The sequence below is a fragment of the Protopterus annectens genome, chromosome 2.part1, assembly GCF_019279795.1.
Source record: "Protopterus annectens isolate FY-2018-M chromosome 2.part1, PAN1.0, whole genome shotgun sequence".
NCBI lineage: Eukaryota > Metazoa > Chordata > Ceratodontiformes > Protopteridae > Protopterus > Protopterus annectens.
This window is the reverse complement of record NC_056729.1, coordinates 695995013-696014167: the sequence shown is the minus strand read 5'-3', so window position 1 is coordinate 696014167 and position 19155 is coordinate 695995013. Positions and strand designations below refer to the sequence as shown.

At 38.0% G+C, this 19155-nt stretch overlaps 1 protein-coding gene across 1 annotated transcript in view; it reads right to left on the bottom strand.

Annotated features, from left to right (window-relative positions):
- Positions 1 to 18435, bottom strand: part of LOC122794213 — a 174333-nt gene extending 155898 nt beyond the window's left edge. Inside the window, exon 1 of the mRNA XM_044062434.1 lies at positions 18343 to 18435. The gene's annotated coding sequence lies outside the window, so the exon portion shown is untranslated. The remainder of the gene's footprint in view (positions 1 to 18342) is intronic.
- Positions 18436 to 19155: the final 720 nt, after the last annotated feature.

The window sequence follows — 19155 nt, the reverse complement described above, 5'->3', positions numbered from 1 at the left end:
TCCTTAACCCTGTTTCCAGATTAACCATAATATGGCAAACATTTTTACTGAAATTTTCTACCTTTGTTTTACTTTTATATCTACAGCAGACAAATTCAATCATGACCGTATTTAAATTGCTTACATCTTTAAAATCATTCACACACTTTCTCTCTATAATCTTTTCCCATAACATGTTTACACTTTTACATTGTATAAAAACATGTTCACAAATTTAAATTCACCACGATGTAGACGATCTCTGACTTTTATACTTTTATATGGCATAACTCAGTGATCATCTCATAACCTACATAGAGAAAAAAAAGGTAGGGAGATGCAAACTACCAGTGTATAAATCGATCAGGAAAACTAAACAATTTGACCTCTCTAAATTCCAACTAGAGCTACAGTCTTGTAACTGGTCTAATCTTAAATACCTCCCTCTCAATGAAGCTGTAACAACCTTTAACTCCACCTTTACAAACATACTCAATTCCCATGCCCCCATACGTTCAACCAAGGTCAAAAACCAGACTGCTCCATGGCTAACAAAAGACTCTAAATCCAAAATCAAACTTAGAAACAAAGCCTGGGACAAATGGCGTGCCTCCAAAGCTCCCCTAGACCGAATTTACTTCCAACAACTTAGAAACGTGACAAAAAAATCTATTTTACTAGACAAAAAGAACTATTACCATCAACTGCAAGATAAACACCAACATAATCCCCAAAAGTTTTGGGAAGGTATTAACAACCTTCTCCATCCAGGCAAGACCACTACTCCAACTCCAGCTGACCTAAATGATAAAAGTCCTGAAGAAGTGGCCAATACCTTTAACTCTTTCTTTATCAATGTTATCAAATCCTTAGCTGCACAACAACCTCCCACCAGCCCCTCTACCACAAGTTTGACCCTGAAGTCAGAGCCCTCCTTCCACCTACAACCTGTTTCCACTTCCTTCATTAGATCCCTACTGAAGAAACTAAAACCTACTACCATTGCTGCCGACCTTCTACCAGCTGATTATCTACAAAAAGCTGCAGAGGTCATAGCCTACCCCATCTCCATCCTAATCAACCGCACCATAACGGAATCTACTATCCCCTCAATTTGGAAAATCTCCCACGTCATCCCTCTCCACAAAGGCGGGACATCTACTGATCTATCCAACTACAGGCCAATAGCCATATTGTCACCACTTGCTAAAATCATGGAAAAATGTATACACAAACAACTTGTACACTACCTAACCCAGAGCAAGCTTCTAACTACCTCACAACATGGTTTCAGGCCCAAACACAGCACTACTACTGCCCTCCTGTCTTTCACCGACACTATAAACCATAACAAGAACAACAAAAACATGTCATCCGCTCTCTTTCTGGACCTATCAAAGGCCTTTGATATGGTCAACCATCAACTACTTCACAACACTCTAAAAACCTTCGATCTAGACAACACAACACTTAATTGGTTTCATGCCTATCTCTCCGATAGAAATCAAGCCGTACTCTGGCAAAACAAGCTCTCGCCCCTATTACCTAACTCCACAGGGGTTCCCCAAGGCTCCATCCTGGGACCTCTACTCTTTTCTATTTTTATTAATGACCTCCACACAGTCATCCCCAAGACCTCCTGCATTCAATACGCGGACGACTCAACACTAATAAACTCGGACAGGTCACCAGCTAAGCTACTATCCAAAACCCAAGACTGTCTGACTGCAGTTGAAGACTGGTTGTTAGGTCGCCATTTGGTCCTTAACCCTAAAAAAAACAAACTATTACTCTTCCATCCTACCCGTAAACCTTCCCCTATACTCTTTTCTGTTCAATCCAAAAATGGCACTACTATATCCCCAGACTCAAACTCCAAATTACTAGGTGTTACCATAGACAACAAACTCAGATTCGACCTTCACATTAACCAAACTATTAAAACAGTTAATAAAAAACTGGGGTCTCTTTATAGAATAAGATCCTTTCTAACTCCCAAGGCAAGAGAGGCCACAGCCCGGTCTCATCTCCTCTCCTCCCTCCTTTATGCCTCCCCCATACTCACCAACCTGTACAAATCAGACCTAAATAAGCTCTCAGGTTGCTATAATCACATTGCTAGATTTGTTACTGGCATGCCTTACAAAACCCATCACTGTATCAACCTGCATAACCTTGGCTGGGTTGAACTACCAAACCTACTCCAACAGACCCAACTAACAGTAGCTTTTAAAATTCTCACTCAACCTGACTCCATTCCTGCGCTGTGTAATTTAATCACCCCATACTTAAACCTAACTAGTCTGCGCTCAGCAAATAGGCTACTTGCTCAAACAGTCAAATCCTGTAATTTTGGAGGTGACTCGCTGTTTGCAAATTCCATTGGTAAAATATGGAATTCCCTTCCGCCTCAACTCACCACTATCACCTCTCTATCCAAATTCAAGAAAAATCTATCCCTTCACTTTAAAAACCAGTGGCTCTGTCAATGTTCCAAACCAGACTAAACCCATTACCCTCCGCAACCTCTACTTCTCCATAGGAATTCCTCAAGGCTCTTCTCTGCATCTAGCATTACTCTGACATTTTTTCCTTCTAAATCTTAATAGTAAACAATCGCGTGTCTCTGTACCTTATGTATTAATTATCAAATGAAGTATTATATACTCTGTTTATATGAATGTAAATTACTGTCTATGTGGAGCTTTTCTCCCCGGGCCTCCGCTGAAAATGGACATGTATCCAGACGGATATTCCCGGTCAACAAATGTAAAATAAAATAAATAAAATAAATAAATATTCGCCTTCACTGGTAGCTTTTGTATAGACAAGCTCCATAGAAAATCTTAACCTTCTATATGTGTTTTACATCTCTTCATCCTTGCAGCAATAGCATTCCTTCTCTCATTGTTTAATTCCTTCAAAGGATACATCCCATAATACTTCTCCATAATCTTTTCATACCATTTTTTCTATCATTTTCAATTTCTTTCACATTAATTTTCCACAGGATAATCTTATATTGGTACTTTTTCATTTCTTTATTACAACAACTCTCTCTTCCTTTTTTAAGAACTAAAAAAGTCAAACATTCCATTTTATACTTTACACTTAATATTTTTGTTATTAACGTATCCTCATTATCTTTTAAATGCTTCATTGCTATGTATCAATTTAAGGATGACGTACAATATAGGTTTTATTAACCCTAAACCTCCTTTTTCTTTATGTATATATAACACCCCTCTTTTTACAAGGTTTAACCTTGATCCCCACACAAAGGCAATTATTACAGTGTATACATCATTCCTTAAATTTAAAGGAACCCTGAATCCACTAGTTAAATAAGTAATCTTTGTTAATAGAACTGAATTTATTAAATATACCTTTTTTTAAAGGAAAGCCTAAAGGACTTCCAAAACACACACTTTTTTAAATTCCTCTGTTTTCTCTTTCCATACAGAATTTATAATTTCTTGCTTCCCAAAGTTTATTCCAAGGATCTTAATTTTTTTCTTTATTAAATTCAACTCCACCAATCTTTCCTTCAAAATCTATGCCTTGACTTTTATCTTTATTTAATACTAGCCCAAACATCTTAATATTTTCTTGTAACTGCTTTATTACTACATTCAGGCTAATTTCATTTTTAGTTGCAATAATACTGTCATCTGCATAATTCAACAATATACACATTTTTATCCCTTCCTTAAAAATATAACTATTAGCATCCATCTCCTTATTCATGTACACAGATGTTACATTCATTACTAGTGTGAATCATGTAGTACTCAATGGGCATTCCTGCCTGATACCGTTCTCTAACTTTATAGCATCACTCAACCATCTATTTATCATATTTACTATACTATATTTGTATACTGACATACACACATTTTTAATCTTCTGACTTGTATTCTACATATCAAATATATCCCATAATACTAGATGGCTCAAATCAAATGCTTTAGTCTCCTACTATCACTTTTGCATGAGCATTTCTAACTACTATATCATCTAATACCCTAATTATTAATATGTCTTGAACTTTTTACTTTTTATACCAAACACGTAATCATTTACAGCCTTACCTGCTTTTCCTTCCATCCTTTTGTGTAATATTTTCATAAAAATCTTATAATCCATATTATTCAATACAATAGGTCTCCAATTTTGAATTTCTTCTTTCTCTCCTTTTTTCAATGCAAATCTGATGATACCCTTACACAACTCTTTACACAAAAGCTTTCTCCAACCATTCACTTAATACTTTTATGAACCATTTTCTTTTGCTCCAAAGTCAGATTTTATACATCTTCTGTTCCATCTGCTCCTGCTGCAAAATCTAAATTCATTCCTTTTATTACCTGTTCTAATTCTTCTATTTTTACCACTTTTTCTAAATCCTTATTCTCCATATCTGAAAAAGTGCATACCTTTCATTTCTTCCATGCCTTACATCTCTGTTCTTTAAATAATATCCTAATATATTATTTTACTATATTCACAGTCTCCTCTTTTCATTTCCCTCATTATGCTATTCTCTTTGATTATTTTACTTAAATAAGGTGCAATTTCATCTTTTCCTCCTTTCAAAAGTATCATTTTTTATACAATGAATGCTCTTATTGTTTTTTTATTCATTCAATATATTTTCTGTTCTTTACTAAATAAATTATCATCATTCTTCTCTGTACACTAAATCATGTCATTACTGAAGTTCTTATAATTCCTCTTTTCCCCAGGTCATAAAATATTTTTTATATTTTAGTTTAAAATTTAATCACCATTCTGACAAATTTTGGTAAAATTTTCTCATTTCTACATGATCTTGCCATAATCTCCTGGCATCTTTTCTTCCTTTACCACCTCATTTTACTTCATTAATTTTTTTATGCCTTTCCCTATTTTTATATAAACATCTTTCATTTTACCATAATACATATTGTCCTATGATCTGAAAACCCTGTCAGTAATACTCCTTGTTCAAATGCTACTACACTTTCTGATAATGAGAAATAATCAATTTATGTTCTTTTCTCCCTTCTTCTGTACGTCCAAGTCTCTAAATTCCAAATTTTTAACTGTCCATATTTTATAATGCCCTTTACTACTTCAACATCATAAGCCTTTTTGTTAGGCTGTCTTAAATTACAATTAAAGTCCCCTACTACAATTATCTCCATATTAACTGCTACATATTGTACTACCTTTCTAAAAATTCCTTCCCTCTCCTTTTGTATAACATAAGCATATAATGCAATAATTCTTATAATATGTTCACTCCATTTATATCAATAACAGTAATTCTACCAGTTGTAACAGCAAGTGTAACATCTAACACTTTAATTGTATCTTTATTCCTGAACAGGTCTATTTCCCAAAATTCCATATTGAGTTTTTTCCCCATCACACTTCTGATTTTGACAAAAATCTAATCTCTTCTAGTATGATAACATCGCTATCTAACTTTTTACACTACAAAATCCCTATCCTTCTTTCCAACTTTTTAAAACTATTCACATTCACTGACAAAACTTTACACACAACTCTGCTTTAATCATATTCATTCTTTCCTTTTTTTTTTTTGATTTTCTATATTTTTCCTTTTCTTTCTCTCACTCTTGTTTCCAACTGAATTTCTTTTTTTGTCTAACTATATTCCATTCAGCATCATCATTCTCACTTAAACTTGACTCCTCTTCTTCAACATTTACTGCATTTAAATCATCTTTCACTTTATTTTTTTGAGTTACTTTTTCCATCTCAGTACTACTACTACTACTACCTTTTTTCCTCCATTTTTTCTCTTCTACATCTTTTTCCATAGCTTTAGCCTTACTACCTAATTCCATTACATTCTCTGTTATATCTGATACTACTTCATTTTCTTTTTTTTTTCACATCCCTCCCCCCAATGTCCCAATTTTTTACATTTATAACATTTAGGTTCACAATACTTTGCAACATGTCCTAAACTCCCACATATAAAACATTTTCTTTTTTCACATTTAATTAAATGATCAATTTTTCCACAGAAATGGTGCGTCTTTGACTGTCCCCAATATCTCACCAAACCATTATCTCCTTCAATATTAATAACACTTGGAATATGTAAAATACAATCATTTTTCAGTTTCAGTATCACATTGCAATCCCATGTCCCAGTCCATAAACCTCTATTATCATATACTTTTGATAAATTCAACATATCATTGCATAGATTTAATAAATGCTTTTTTAAAGTCTCTCAACCTCAGCTTGGAATTGAATATTAATTTTTTTCTTAGTTTTGCTAAAAGAGGGCTTAAGTACATGTAAGTTCCATGGTGATCAGTTTTTCCTTTTATCATATTCCTCTATAAACTTTTCCATTATCTACCCAGTCTTGAAAACAATGTCACAAAAATACTGTTTATTAATATGTATAACCTCTCTTGCCTCATTTGTTTTAATCTCGAGTGCATTAACAACGTTGTCCCATACCTTCTATCTATCCACTGGGACATCTTCCTTCATTTCAACTCTAACCTTAAGCAGTCTTTTTCTTCTAACTTTTATTTCTTCTACCATGTATTCCTTCTCTCACCATCTCAGCATACGATTTATTCTCTATTTGCATCTCCTCACTCTGATGCCCTTCTTCCTTCTGTATTCTCTCCATCATTTCTCCCTAAAATAAATCATTTCCATCTTCCAGTTCACTTTTCTCCACCACCTCCAACAATATATCATCTGTAATTATACAGTCCTGTGTTACATCCTCAAATTCAAAATGCTTCTGCTGGAAAACCTCTTCTGAATCTATCTCTACTGCATCTACTGCCTTCCTACTACTTTGAAAAAAGCTCAACTGCCTTTTTCTCCATCTCTGACAAACCATACTCCTCTCTACAACTATTCTTGGCTACTGACTCCTTCCCGGACAAAATAAAAAATTCTGCTGTTCGAATAACAGCACCACAATCAAGATTTACTTTCTAGTTCAGCTCTACACTCTACATTTTTGCTAATGGTAGTTTCCTGCTTTTCTGGGCTGCCTTCGTGTCTGAAATGGGAGACAGGAAGTGCCACAATGAAGAGAGTCCCCATATGTGAAAGAGTAGGGGAAGTTCCCTGATGCCCTGGACAAATTTTCCCTAGTAGTATAAATACCACTTTGGGTTTCCCCCTGAAAAAAGGCAAACAGCCTAGAAGGATTAACTGAGTCAACAAATGATGGCTATATAAATACAATTTTGCAGATTTACCAGGGCTCTCATAAAAGAAAGTCTTAAGTAACAAAGCAAATGTATTGGAAAATATTCTGGCAAATGGGTGATTAACTTAAGGAGGAAGTTCAGATCACAAACAATACAGGTTGACCAGCTATCTTCAAATAGCTATATATATGACCAAATAAATCAACCAACTGACAACTGCTGAACCACAAGAAGGAATGTCAACAGTAACCTCATTCTTGCTTTCACAGCATGCAAGAACAGCATTTAGAGTGATCACAAAGATTGCTCAGTATCAGATTTGACTGGGCAGAATTTTCCAAAGCTGTTTTGCAAAATCTTCTGGGTATCAAGACCATACCATTGTACACTTTACCTATGTGGTATGACCTCACAGGACATTCTATTAAGTTAGGGAACAGGGTGTTGTTTATCTGAATATATTTTCATTGGATTTGTCAGTAATCTTTTTTTTTTTTGCCAGATCTAATTTCTATAAGATAGCCGTTCACCAATTATAAATGTAACTTACCTGTAAGGCACCTTTATACAACTGTTTTTTTAAAATATCAGCAACATAACCAGTTCTTCATGTACTTAATTTTCCTATAGTAACCATTAAAATGTATGACTAATGTAGTCTTACAAAAATCAGATTTTGCATTCACATATGTGGTGATTATATTTTTGTCAAGTTTTCTTTTTAAATGGCTGTGGCATCAATTTACAAATAATTTTAGAAAATTCACCAGTAAAGACATACTAGCAGTTAACCACTAATTTTTAAGTGTACCTTGAGGATATGGCATCAAAACACGCTTGCTTCTGGAAGAAGGTTGCCTTCTTGAGTTGCTTGCTACATATGGTAAAAAAAAAAAAAATATATATATATATATATATATATATATATATATATATATATTTTTTTTTTTGATATGGGGCTCAGCCTTCTGGCATTGATATTTGGGGTGTTGACATTTAGAGGGTTTGACTTTCTGCATATACTCCTTTTGCTACACATTAACTTTTGTTTGCAGACCACGAGTGTATGGAAGTGACACCACAATATAACATACACTTCTAAGGCTGCATTTGACAGTGTAAAAAGAGAAATGGGAATTTTAAATTGTATATCTGAATGGTAAAATATGACTTCTGATAACCAAAGGAAGGTTCTCCAGCAAATTAAGAAATGGCCAACATGCTTAACCAAGATATGTGTGGAACAGAAAGATAAGAATACCATGGAAATGCAAGGCTATATCATTAGAGACTGAGGATGACGTGGAGGAAAAATGTATTCTGTGGAAAAGACATCATTGATCCCGTACACCTGTTCATGAACAAGATGGCTGGGCAGGTTGGAATGAGTATGTGAATATATTAAAAAGTGGAATGTAGGAGAAACACTTTTAAAAAGCTGGAGCAATACGTAAATACTTATTGAAGACTGAACCATTAGTTATGATACAAATTTAATTTTTATCAAAATGTTTGAGTGTAAAGGTCTGACATTTCATTTGAAGTTGGAATGTATGTTAAATTTCTTATCTTCCTTGTTTTATTAGATGTTGGGACTACAGGGTAACTGAATTTAAGAAGCATTATTAAATAACTGAGATTCTGGTGAAACAAAAGAATATATAAAGCAGTATGTTTACAATTACCACTTCTATTAATGTTTTTGATTTATTGATTTCATAGCATCTGCACAATATACTACTGTAGGTTTTCAAGTTTCTACCAACTAATGACTAAAGATGCAAATAAAAAAAATTGTATATAAAATAATATCAATGATATACTATAGTGCATTTAAACCAACAACACCACAGACAGGGACTAAAGGTGAAAGTGTCTTAATCTATGATAACAGCAAATACAACTCTAGGCTGGCTGAACAGGATAATGCCCAGGTGTTCATCCACTTTCAAGTCTCCATAGACAAGTTTCTTTACCATGTCCTGGCCAGCTACAGGTTTCCGTCTTGCACCCATTAAGTTACCAGATCTTACTAGACCTACTACAGGTGCTCACCATCCAACCAAAGGCTCTATTTATTGGAAACTAACTACCCCTCTACAGACAGGGAAATGTACACTGCATGTAACTCAAAGGGTACACCGTTTAATGCACTTCATCAACACAAACACCCTGGATCAGATAAGTGCTCTCTCCAACTAGAAGATCAAAAATATTGGACTTTTTACTCACAAACATCAGAGAGTGCTGCACCCCCCCCTGTCATATCCTCATTTGTGAAGTCAGGACTACAGTAGGTCACCCTCTAAATAAAGATCAACCTAGAAAACCCAACTAAACCTGTAACAAATGGTTAGGAACTATTCTAAATCAATCTACATCCCATTAAGCAACTGCTTTTCAGAATTCACAGCTCTCCCAAACCCTGAGAAGATAGATATTTATGTAAATTTACTACAGAAACCCTGTACAAATATGTACATGGCTATACTGAGGCTGCCATACCTGCTAGAAGTAAACCAAGATCAAACACCAAAAACAAACCACACTTGTGAAATCCTTACCTAAACAGGATATACAACAAAGGAGCAAAGCAATAGCCAAAATTAGAAAGAGCAACTCTCATAGAAGAGCTCTCTGATTCAAGTAAACAAGAAGCTAAGAGGTCTAATAAAAGTTCAAAAAAGCCAATTATGATGTCAGGATAGGCTCTCAGGGTAAGGACAATCACTAGGCCTTCTTCAGCTATGTCAGGAACCTTAAAGGTAATACTCGGCTGTGTGCAGAAAGTACAGTTGTGTACCTACCATAAAAGTAGATGTTCGAATGTATTCACTGTTGCAGTCATTACAACTGGGTTATCCTGCTGGCAGGCTACCCGCAGTCGGCCCGAGTTCCAAAGTCTAGGTCCGGCGTCGGTTGCTGTCACCTCCTCCCTGACATCAGTGTGCCAGGGGTATAAAAGATGTAGCCGGCAGCATTTTCTTCAGTTTTTCTTGCCCCAGATGTCAGGTACCCCTAAAATGGTAGGCTAAATTATGCCAATAAACATGCATGCACAAAAAACAACTTTTCCTTTATCTACAAGCAAATACACCACATAGGTTGTATAGAATAGAGAAGTACAGATAAGTCCCAGCAAAGACAAAAGGGGGATGGTGGGAGGGTAACCTGGACTACAACAGTGAATACACTCGAACATCTACATTTATGGTAGGTACACAACTGTACTATGTTCATCATGTTTCACTGTTGCAGTCATTACAATTGGGTTGAATCCCAAAGCTAAGGTTGGGAGGCTGGTGCTAAATAGGATTAGGTGAGGCTATCAGGCCCTGCAAAACTGCTGTGGCAAAGCCTGCCCTGGATTTAGAGTAGAGAGGTAAGTGATAGTGCTTTGTAAAAGTATGCACTGAACTCTAAGTTGCAGCCTCTAAGATGTCTTTGGTTGGTACTCCTCTGAGGAAGGCTGCTGAAGTGACTGCTGCTCTGGTTGAATGTGGTCTAATGCCCTTAGGCACTGATTTGCCATGCTGTGAATAGCAGAAACGAATGCAGTGGCCTATCCGCTTTGAAATAGTCCGTTTTGAGATAGGCTTGCCTTGTGATGCTGCAGCATATGCCACTAGAAGTTGTTCAGTGTTTCTGAAAGCTTTGGTTCTGTCCAAGTAGAAGCATAGCTGTCTGTGAATGTCCAAAGAATGCAGAATTCTCTCACCCTTATTCTGTGGGTTTGGATAAAAGGTAGGCAAATTAATTACTTGGTTAAGGGCCACACTGGACACTACCTTAGGCATAAATGTAGGGTTTGTCCACAGAGAAACCCTGTCAGGATGGAAAATGATAAAAAGTTCCACTGCCATGAGTGCCTGTAACTCTGAGACTTGTCTAGTGGAGGTTATTGCTTGGAGCAGAGCTGTTTTCCAGGATAAGAATTTCATATCAGCTGTAGAAGTTGGCTCAAATGGAGGCAGTGTGAGTTTTTCCAAGACATAGTTGAGGTCCCATGCAGGTATTGGTGCTCTCCTTGGAGGTCTTATGTTTTTGGCCCCTCTAAGGTACTGCCTTAGTAACGGATGAGAAAAAATAGGTGGTTCTGTATTGTAATGAACTGAAATGGCAGAGGCATGAATTTTAATTGATGAAAAGGAAAGGCCTTTATCCAGCATCTCAGTTAAGTATTGCAAAATCTGAGGAATATTTGGAACAATCGTGTCAATACCTTGTGCCTGGTTCCAAGCACAGAATCTCTTCCATTTTTCTGCATAAGATTTTCTGGTGCTAGGCCTCCTGGCCTCCAAAATAACATCCATCACTGCTTTAGAGAGAGGTGTGTCTTGAGAGGCTACATTATTTGCCATGCTGCCAGGTTTAAGGTCTTGAGTTGGCTGTGCAGTATCTGACTGTCTTGTTGGGTCAATAAGTGAGGAATTTGAGGTAATGTCCAAGCTGGGCATTGAGACAAGCTCTTTAGGATTGGATACCAGTGCTGGCGGGGCCAGTCTGGGGCAATCAGTATCATTTTTGATTTCTCTTGTCTGACCTTGAGGAGTACCTTGGGAAGGAGAGGCAGAGGAGGAAAGGCATATACTGTTAGAATTTTCCACCTGAAAGATAGAGCATCCACTTTCCATGCTTGCTTGTGATAAGTCCTTGTGCAGAATCTCTGTAGTTGGTAGTTGTGAGGGGAAGCAAATAGGTCTATGTCCGGGCATCCCCAGGTCCTTGTTATCATGCTGAAGACTTGTGGATCCAATTTCCACTCATGGGGATCCATTAGGTTTCTGCTTAGTTCATCTACAGAGTATTTGTCCTTCCTGGCAGGAATTGTGCTTGCAGATGTACTTGGTAAGTCAATGCTGTGTCCCACAAGTTCATGGCTAGCCTGCAGAGGGGGTAGGAATGTGTGCCTCCCTGCTTGTTTATGTACCACATGACTGTAGTATTGTCTGTCTTTATTAGTAGTTGTCCTGGATGAAGTAGATCCTTGAAGGCTGTCAGGGCATTCTGAACAGCTAGCATCTCTTTTTGATTGATATGTAGATGCATTTGACTTGTGGACCATGTGCCCTGAATACATCTTCCTGCCATATGGGCCCCCCAGGTGTAATCTGATGCATCTGTTGTCAATGTCTGCCTGGCTGTGGGTAAGGTGAATAGTTGTCCCGTGTTGTGGTGACAGGCTGTTGCCCACCATCAAAACTCCTGTTGCAGGCAGGGAATGAGGGTAATTATTGTTTCCAGGCTGTGGCAATGTTGAGTCCAATCACTTTTTAGATACCACTAAAGTTTCCTCATATGCAGTCTTGCATATGGAATTAGCAGAATGCAGGATGCCATACAACCCAAGGCCTGCAGAATTTTTCTTGCAGATAACTGGGTCTTTGTTGCCAACATTTTGAAATAAGTAGTCAGTTGTCTGTGTTTGTCTGGCATGAGATAAGCCATCTGGGCAGTTGTATTTAAGCTTCCACCCAGGAATATTATCTCTTGAGAGGGTACGAGTTTTGATTTCTTCTCGTTTACTGTGTACCCTAGACTTGTTAGTAATCTTTTTACAAATGTCAGATGCTGTAGTAGAATGTCCTTGTTCTCCGCTTGAATAAGGCAGTCGTTCAAGTAAGGATATATCTGTATTCCTCTTTGTCTGCAAAATGTAATTACTGGTGCCAGGCACTTTGTGAAGACCCTGGGTGCAGTAGATAAGCCAAAGGGCAGTGCAGAGAATTGGTAGTGCATTGAGCCCGCTTTGAATCTGAGGTATCTTCTGCATGTTTGTCTGGTTGGGACATGCAGGTATGCCTCTTTTATATCTAAAGTCACAAGCCAAGCCTTCTTGCCCAACATGGGCAGAAGCTGCTGTAGAGTCAACATTTTGAATTTTGGAATATCCAGATATGTGTTAAGAAGGGATAGGTCCAGTATTGGTCTCCAGGCTTTGTCCTTTCTGGGTAGCAAGAACAGTCTCGAATAGAATCCTTGCCCATGCTCTTGCTCTGGTACTTGTTGAATGGCCCTCATGTCCATGAGGGATGAAACTTGTTTTTGTGCCTCTGCCCATTGATTGCATGGCAGGTCTGGCATACTGTTTAGCCTTGGCAGGGTGTGAAAGTGGAACCTGTAGCCTTGTGAAACTATATTTAGAACCCATTTGTCCTGGGTGATCATGTGTCAATTTTGTGAAAAAAGTGCTAGTTTTCCCCCCAAAGGGGCTGCCAAAAGATAAGTGCTTGGTGCTGGAAGTGGAAAGTCATTGAGACTATTTCCTGTATGGCTGTGATTTTACCTCTCCACTCTTGGAGGTAGAAGCACCCCATTGTTTAGGCCTGTATGAGCCTTGGGGCTGTGATCTGCCTCTGGGGCCTCTGTATCTGCCCCTTTGTGGTCTATCTGACATTGGAAATGACCAATTCTTTGTAGGCCAGTTCCTGCTAAATCTGGGAGGCTGTACCTGCAAGAAATCCTTGACTGTCTGCATAGATTTAGCTTTGTCCTTCATTTTCTTCAACACCTCTTCTGCTTTAACACCAAACAAAGTATCATGCTGTAAAGGAGTGTCTAATAGTTTTGCTTTAACATGGTCAGGCAGATTTTGTTCTTTTAACCAAGCATGCCTCCTAATGACAGAACCTGTAACAGTGGCCCTGCAGGAGGCCTCAAGAGAATCAAAACCACATTGCAAAGTATGCTTTCCAACTTGTTTAGCTGCATGCAACAAATCCTGCATTTCTTTATTGTCTGCACATTCTGTATTTGCTGACATTTTCTGTTTAAGCAAAGACATAAGATATTGCTGATACTTAAGCATATGAAATTGGCAATTTAATGCTCTTGCAGCCAAGGTAGCAGATGTATAAATCTTTTTTCCCCATCTGTCTAGGGCCCTAGAATCCCTATCAGAGGGGATAGGGTTTTTTGCAGTAGAAGCCTTGACCCCCTTTGGGACCCTGAGAGATGGTTTCTAGGTCAGCTGCAGGGTTCTTATAGAGATATTTGTGTGAATCAGGAACCCTATAGTATCTGTCTGGCTTAACAGGGGCTGGTGGTAAAGAGTCTGGAGAAAGACTGGACTCTGAAAACACATCATCTACAATGTCTAAAACAGGCAGGATAGCAAGGGGCCTGTGCTGGGGCAATAAAAGGAAGTCTCTGAGCCTTTTCTTGGATTCTGAGTAATCTTGGCTCTCCCAGTGGAAATGCTCCCTCATAGTATGTAGTGTCTCCCCAAAAGAATAATCCTCAGGAGGACAGGCTGAAGGGCTAGATTCTTCAGCATCAGAATCCTCATAGGGAATAGAGTAATCCTGTTCAGAGGAGGAATCAGAGGAAATGGAAACCTGGCCTGAAGATTCATATTCTAACTCTTGCCTAGGCCTCTTATCAGGAGGAGGTTGGGAACCCCTGATCAAAGTAATAAGATCTTCGGCCATTTTAAGCATCTGTTTTTTAGGCATGGAGGCCTGTCCAGGTGAATGCTGTACTTGTTTCTTTGTCTTTAGAGCTGCTTTAGTCTTTGTAGCTGAAGTAGGTTTCACATATAACTGTGTAGGCCTGAAAACACCCTCAGAAGCCGATGCCTGCTCAGCGGCTCTGAACCCATCTGAGGGAATAGTTTCCGAGTGTCCAATACCTTGAGTTTCCAGAGGCCTAGTCAGCTCCACGTGGGAGTCAGAAGCGGCCTGTGGCTCTGAGGCAGCAGGCGTCAGGGGCTGCGAAAGCGCCTCACTGAGAACCGGCGACAGGCCTAGAAGAAGCCTCGTCGTCGGTTTTGGATCTCGGATGCCTGTCCTTTTCTTTTTATTTTCGTTTTTTGTAAACTCCGGTAGTCGGCTGATCCGATGGCATTATATAATTTTATCTTCTGCCAAAGTAATGGAATGCAAAATCGTACCGACGCTTAATAGTGCGTTGGTTAAATCTAGCACAAAACCGACAACTAGCAACGTTATGGTCAGGGCCTAGGCAAGGAATACAGTAAGAATGAAAATCCTTATGAGGTATTTGCTTCCCACAAGAAATACAGTTATAAACTTTTTCTGACATTGGTCTGGAGCAAGAAAAAACTTTCCCCAATGGGGTACTTAGCTTTAATGAAGACTTTGGATCTGAAATTCGAATTTGAAAAACTCAGGAGTCGGCCAACCAGCACTTCCGAACTGCTTTTGCTTTGTGCACCGCGCGGCAAGAAAGACAGAAGAAAATGGCGTCGGCTGCATCTTTTATACCCCTGGCGCACTGACTTCAGGGAGGAGGCAACAACAAGCGACGCTGGACCTAGACTTTGGAACTCGGGCCGACTGCGGGTAGCCTGCCAGCACGATAACCCAATTGTAATGATTGCAACAGTGAAACACGATGAACATCTGGTGGTAAATAGCACAACTTTCACTGACCAGGGTGACAGAGCAAATTCACTGGCTGATAAATTTGGTTGTAACTTCAGTTAGAACTAAATCCAATCCATCAATACTCCCTGTGAAATCCCTTCTAGAATATCTCCCCAGCTATCAATGGAAAGCAGTTCCTGGAGGTGCTCATTAAGGCCAAAAAGACTGCTTTATTGGGCCCCAGCAAAATTCGCGGTTGCCTCCTAAATAGCCTAAAACATGACCTTACAGGGCCATTTGAGGCACTCTTCCCCAACAGCCTTAAAACAGGTTATGTGCCAGGTCAATGGAGGGCCACAACAGTCATTCCTCTTCACATGGGTAGACGATCAAATGACCCCCAGGAACTGCAGACCCATCAACCTAACAAGTCTAATATGTAAACTGATGGAATGAATTATTATGGAAATGATGAAGAAGGACATTGGCATCCTATAGACAATGGACCCATCCAAGTTTGGCTTTGGGTTTTGCCTACTTAACCTAGTAGACTTTGAGAGGGTCACCATGGCTACATTGGAGGAAAATTGTGCATACTACATACCTTGACCTGGCCAAGGTGTTCAATATAAACTCCATTCTGGAAATGCTGACAACTCTTAGAACTAGGCATAAATCCCTACATAACTCACTAGATTGCCAGCTGACTCACAGATAGGACCCAAAAAGTCAGGATCAGTTAGACCACCTCCAAAGAGAGACCAGTCACCAGCGGAGTACCCCAGGGCTCCATCTTGGGCCCACTCCTGCTTGGCATCTACTTCTTGGGAACTCAACACTAATGTCAAAGGCCTCTGATTCATCAAGTTTGCAGAAGACTGTAAACTGGGAACTATCACAGATTCCCCCATTACACTAACATCCTACAAGATGGTCTAACACAAAAAAATGACTTGTGCAAAATCCACAGATTAAAACTCAATGCAAAAAATTCATTACAATATCCTTTGGGAATCATCCATCCAAGCTAATCACTTTATCAATAAAACACCACCGCAGAGCTGACCTGATAGTTAGAAATCTGAAAACATACGTAGGCAGTAATCTGGTGTTCGACTGACACACAGCTAAGGTAGTAAGAAAATCATTCTGTCACCCAACTTATACGCAAGGGTATGGAATCCATGTCAAAGGAAGTTATATCACCACTCTACTCAGCCCTTATCACACATATAACTGAGTAAAATGATGCTAGAGGAACCAATATGTGTTGAAAAGGATCCCTGTGCTATGGAATAAGCTCCCCATCTATGTGAAGCAGAGTTCATCCCCAACTCTATTCAAAAGAAATCTTAATCATTGGGTGAGAAATTGCAAATTTGCCCCTGGTCTGGCCCCCAAGTCTCTGATGGACAGATGGTGAAAGTAAGTAAATGAATCTGCAACTTCCTCTTTACTAACATACCCTACCATATAGACATCCAAAGAACTTGGGAACAAAACTGGGTTGGGTTTCACAGCTAGACCTGCAAAGACCCTGGTGGTCGTTAGCCTAGTTTGAACCTATGAAATTGATGAAGCTCACTATAAAATTAATGAGAAAACTAAGCAGCTGCTTTTTTTATTTTTTTAAGAAAAGGAGCTCACTTATGCGTTTTACATGGCAAGTGCTTAATAATCACATGGACAATTACTATTTCTATTTAAAAGGACTTTCTGTAAGTGGTCTGGTGATACTAATTTGGACTGGTTACAGCTCCGATATCTTGTAATATTCTTTTATGACTATAAAAGTGAAAGTTGGTAGTACAGCATGACAGCAAGGTGGGTTAAATAGATAGCAGATTTGGCTTATATGAAACAGTTTTCATTTGGAAAGTAAATATAGGTACGAACTCAAATTATTATGGGGCTCTTACAATAGAAAGGAAAAGCAATGAAGAGTAAATTGTTTAAGAAACACGTTATGCTGAAAGGGTGCAAGCATGAAAACAGAAATGTGATTTACAATACTGTGAGCACCAGTTGCGCTTACATACTCTTGATCATAAAGCTACACTGCTAAGGAAAACTGATATGTCTTTGGTGAGGGAACAGGTCTCCTCCTGTCTGGTTATGGTGCTAATAAGAGGCGAGACAGATGCAAGTGGTCAAGGAGATGGCGTCAAAAGCCAGAAGAGGATGTTTATAAAGCTGCTTGAGCTTCTTACCACCATTCTGTGGTTGCTGCTGTCTATGGATTACGCACTAGGCTACAGTTTAACAGAGCTGAAATGTGCTTAACAAATTTGTCCTCTTTCTGAATTCAGACCATCATAGTTTATGGGTGGACTGGCTCTTGATTAAAAGTTAATTCACAGCTATCCAGCTTTTATTTTATCTAAACTGAAAAATGTAAGGCAAGGATAATATACAATACAAAAAAGTTGAAGACACGTTGGAATACTAAGTAATCAATACTATGCGATCAACAATTAAACAAGTCTGCCCTAAGAAAAAGATTACACTGTTGGAATAAGAGAGAGGCTGCATTAGAATGTTAAGAGTTAGTAAAGAAGGGTATACACTGACACACAAAGAAAAATCTGTATCTAAGATTTGGCTTTTACTACATAGAATAATAAGCTGTGTAACATCTAAATTAGTTGCTGGTGCAATTTGCCCAAATTTCTGCCACTCATCTTTTGACAATTCTGAATAGCTGTCTCTATTGGACAGACAGATGGAAAATGCAAGGTTACTAGACACTGCATTACAGTTCATACTCTTAATTAACAAAAAGACATGGGCAAACAAACAGGCAAACACAAAAACATAAATAAATAAATCATTACTTGTGGATCACTCCTTAGAGATGCAATGCCTCCACCTCCAAGAGACTTTCTCAGAACAAAGTTTAATCCATGAATTCCAGGAAGTTCATACCTGTATGGAAGCAGGTAAAAAAGTCAAACAGTTGCTAAAAGATGATAGCAAAAGATCAGTGCACTGCAAAAACTTAATACGTATACACACACACAATATATATATATATATATATATATATATATATATATATATATATATATATATATGTAGATACATATGTATATATATATATATATATATATATATATATATATATATATATATATATATATATACATATATATGCAAAATTAAAACAGACTTTAGGTACATAACATGCAGTAAAACAAACTGACAGTATTATGAAAAAATATGACATGAAACACAAGTTGTAGTGAATGTGTACTCTGGCCTACATGACAAATTCCATGAAAACCCAGTGTTTTTCTAACAAACAGACAGTTCACATTTGAAATTTACTGGTATTTTTTTTTTTTTGAGAAAAACGGAAAATCAGAGCCTCTGGCTATGAACCTAAATATCTATCAATACACAAAAATGCACAAATAAAATTAAACGATGCAACATCATCTTAATACAACATGTTTACTGAATTTGTACTTTCGTCACCTCTGTTGATCTTAGTAATTTAAGCACTTCCAGTTCTAACATGAAATATATTTAAAAAAATCCTGCAGTGCTAAACTGAAGGGTTAATACATACTGATAAGCATGCTATCATAAGAATTTCCACTGCTGTTTGTGCCTTGCACTTCTAACTAAAGTAAAATCTGTCAGTA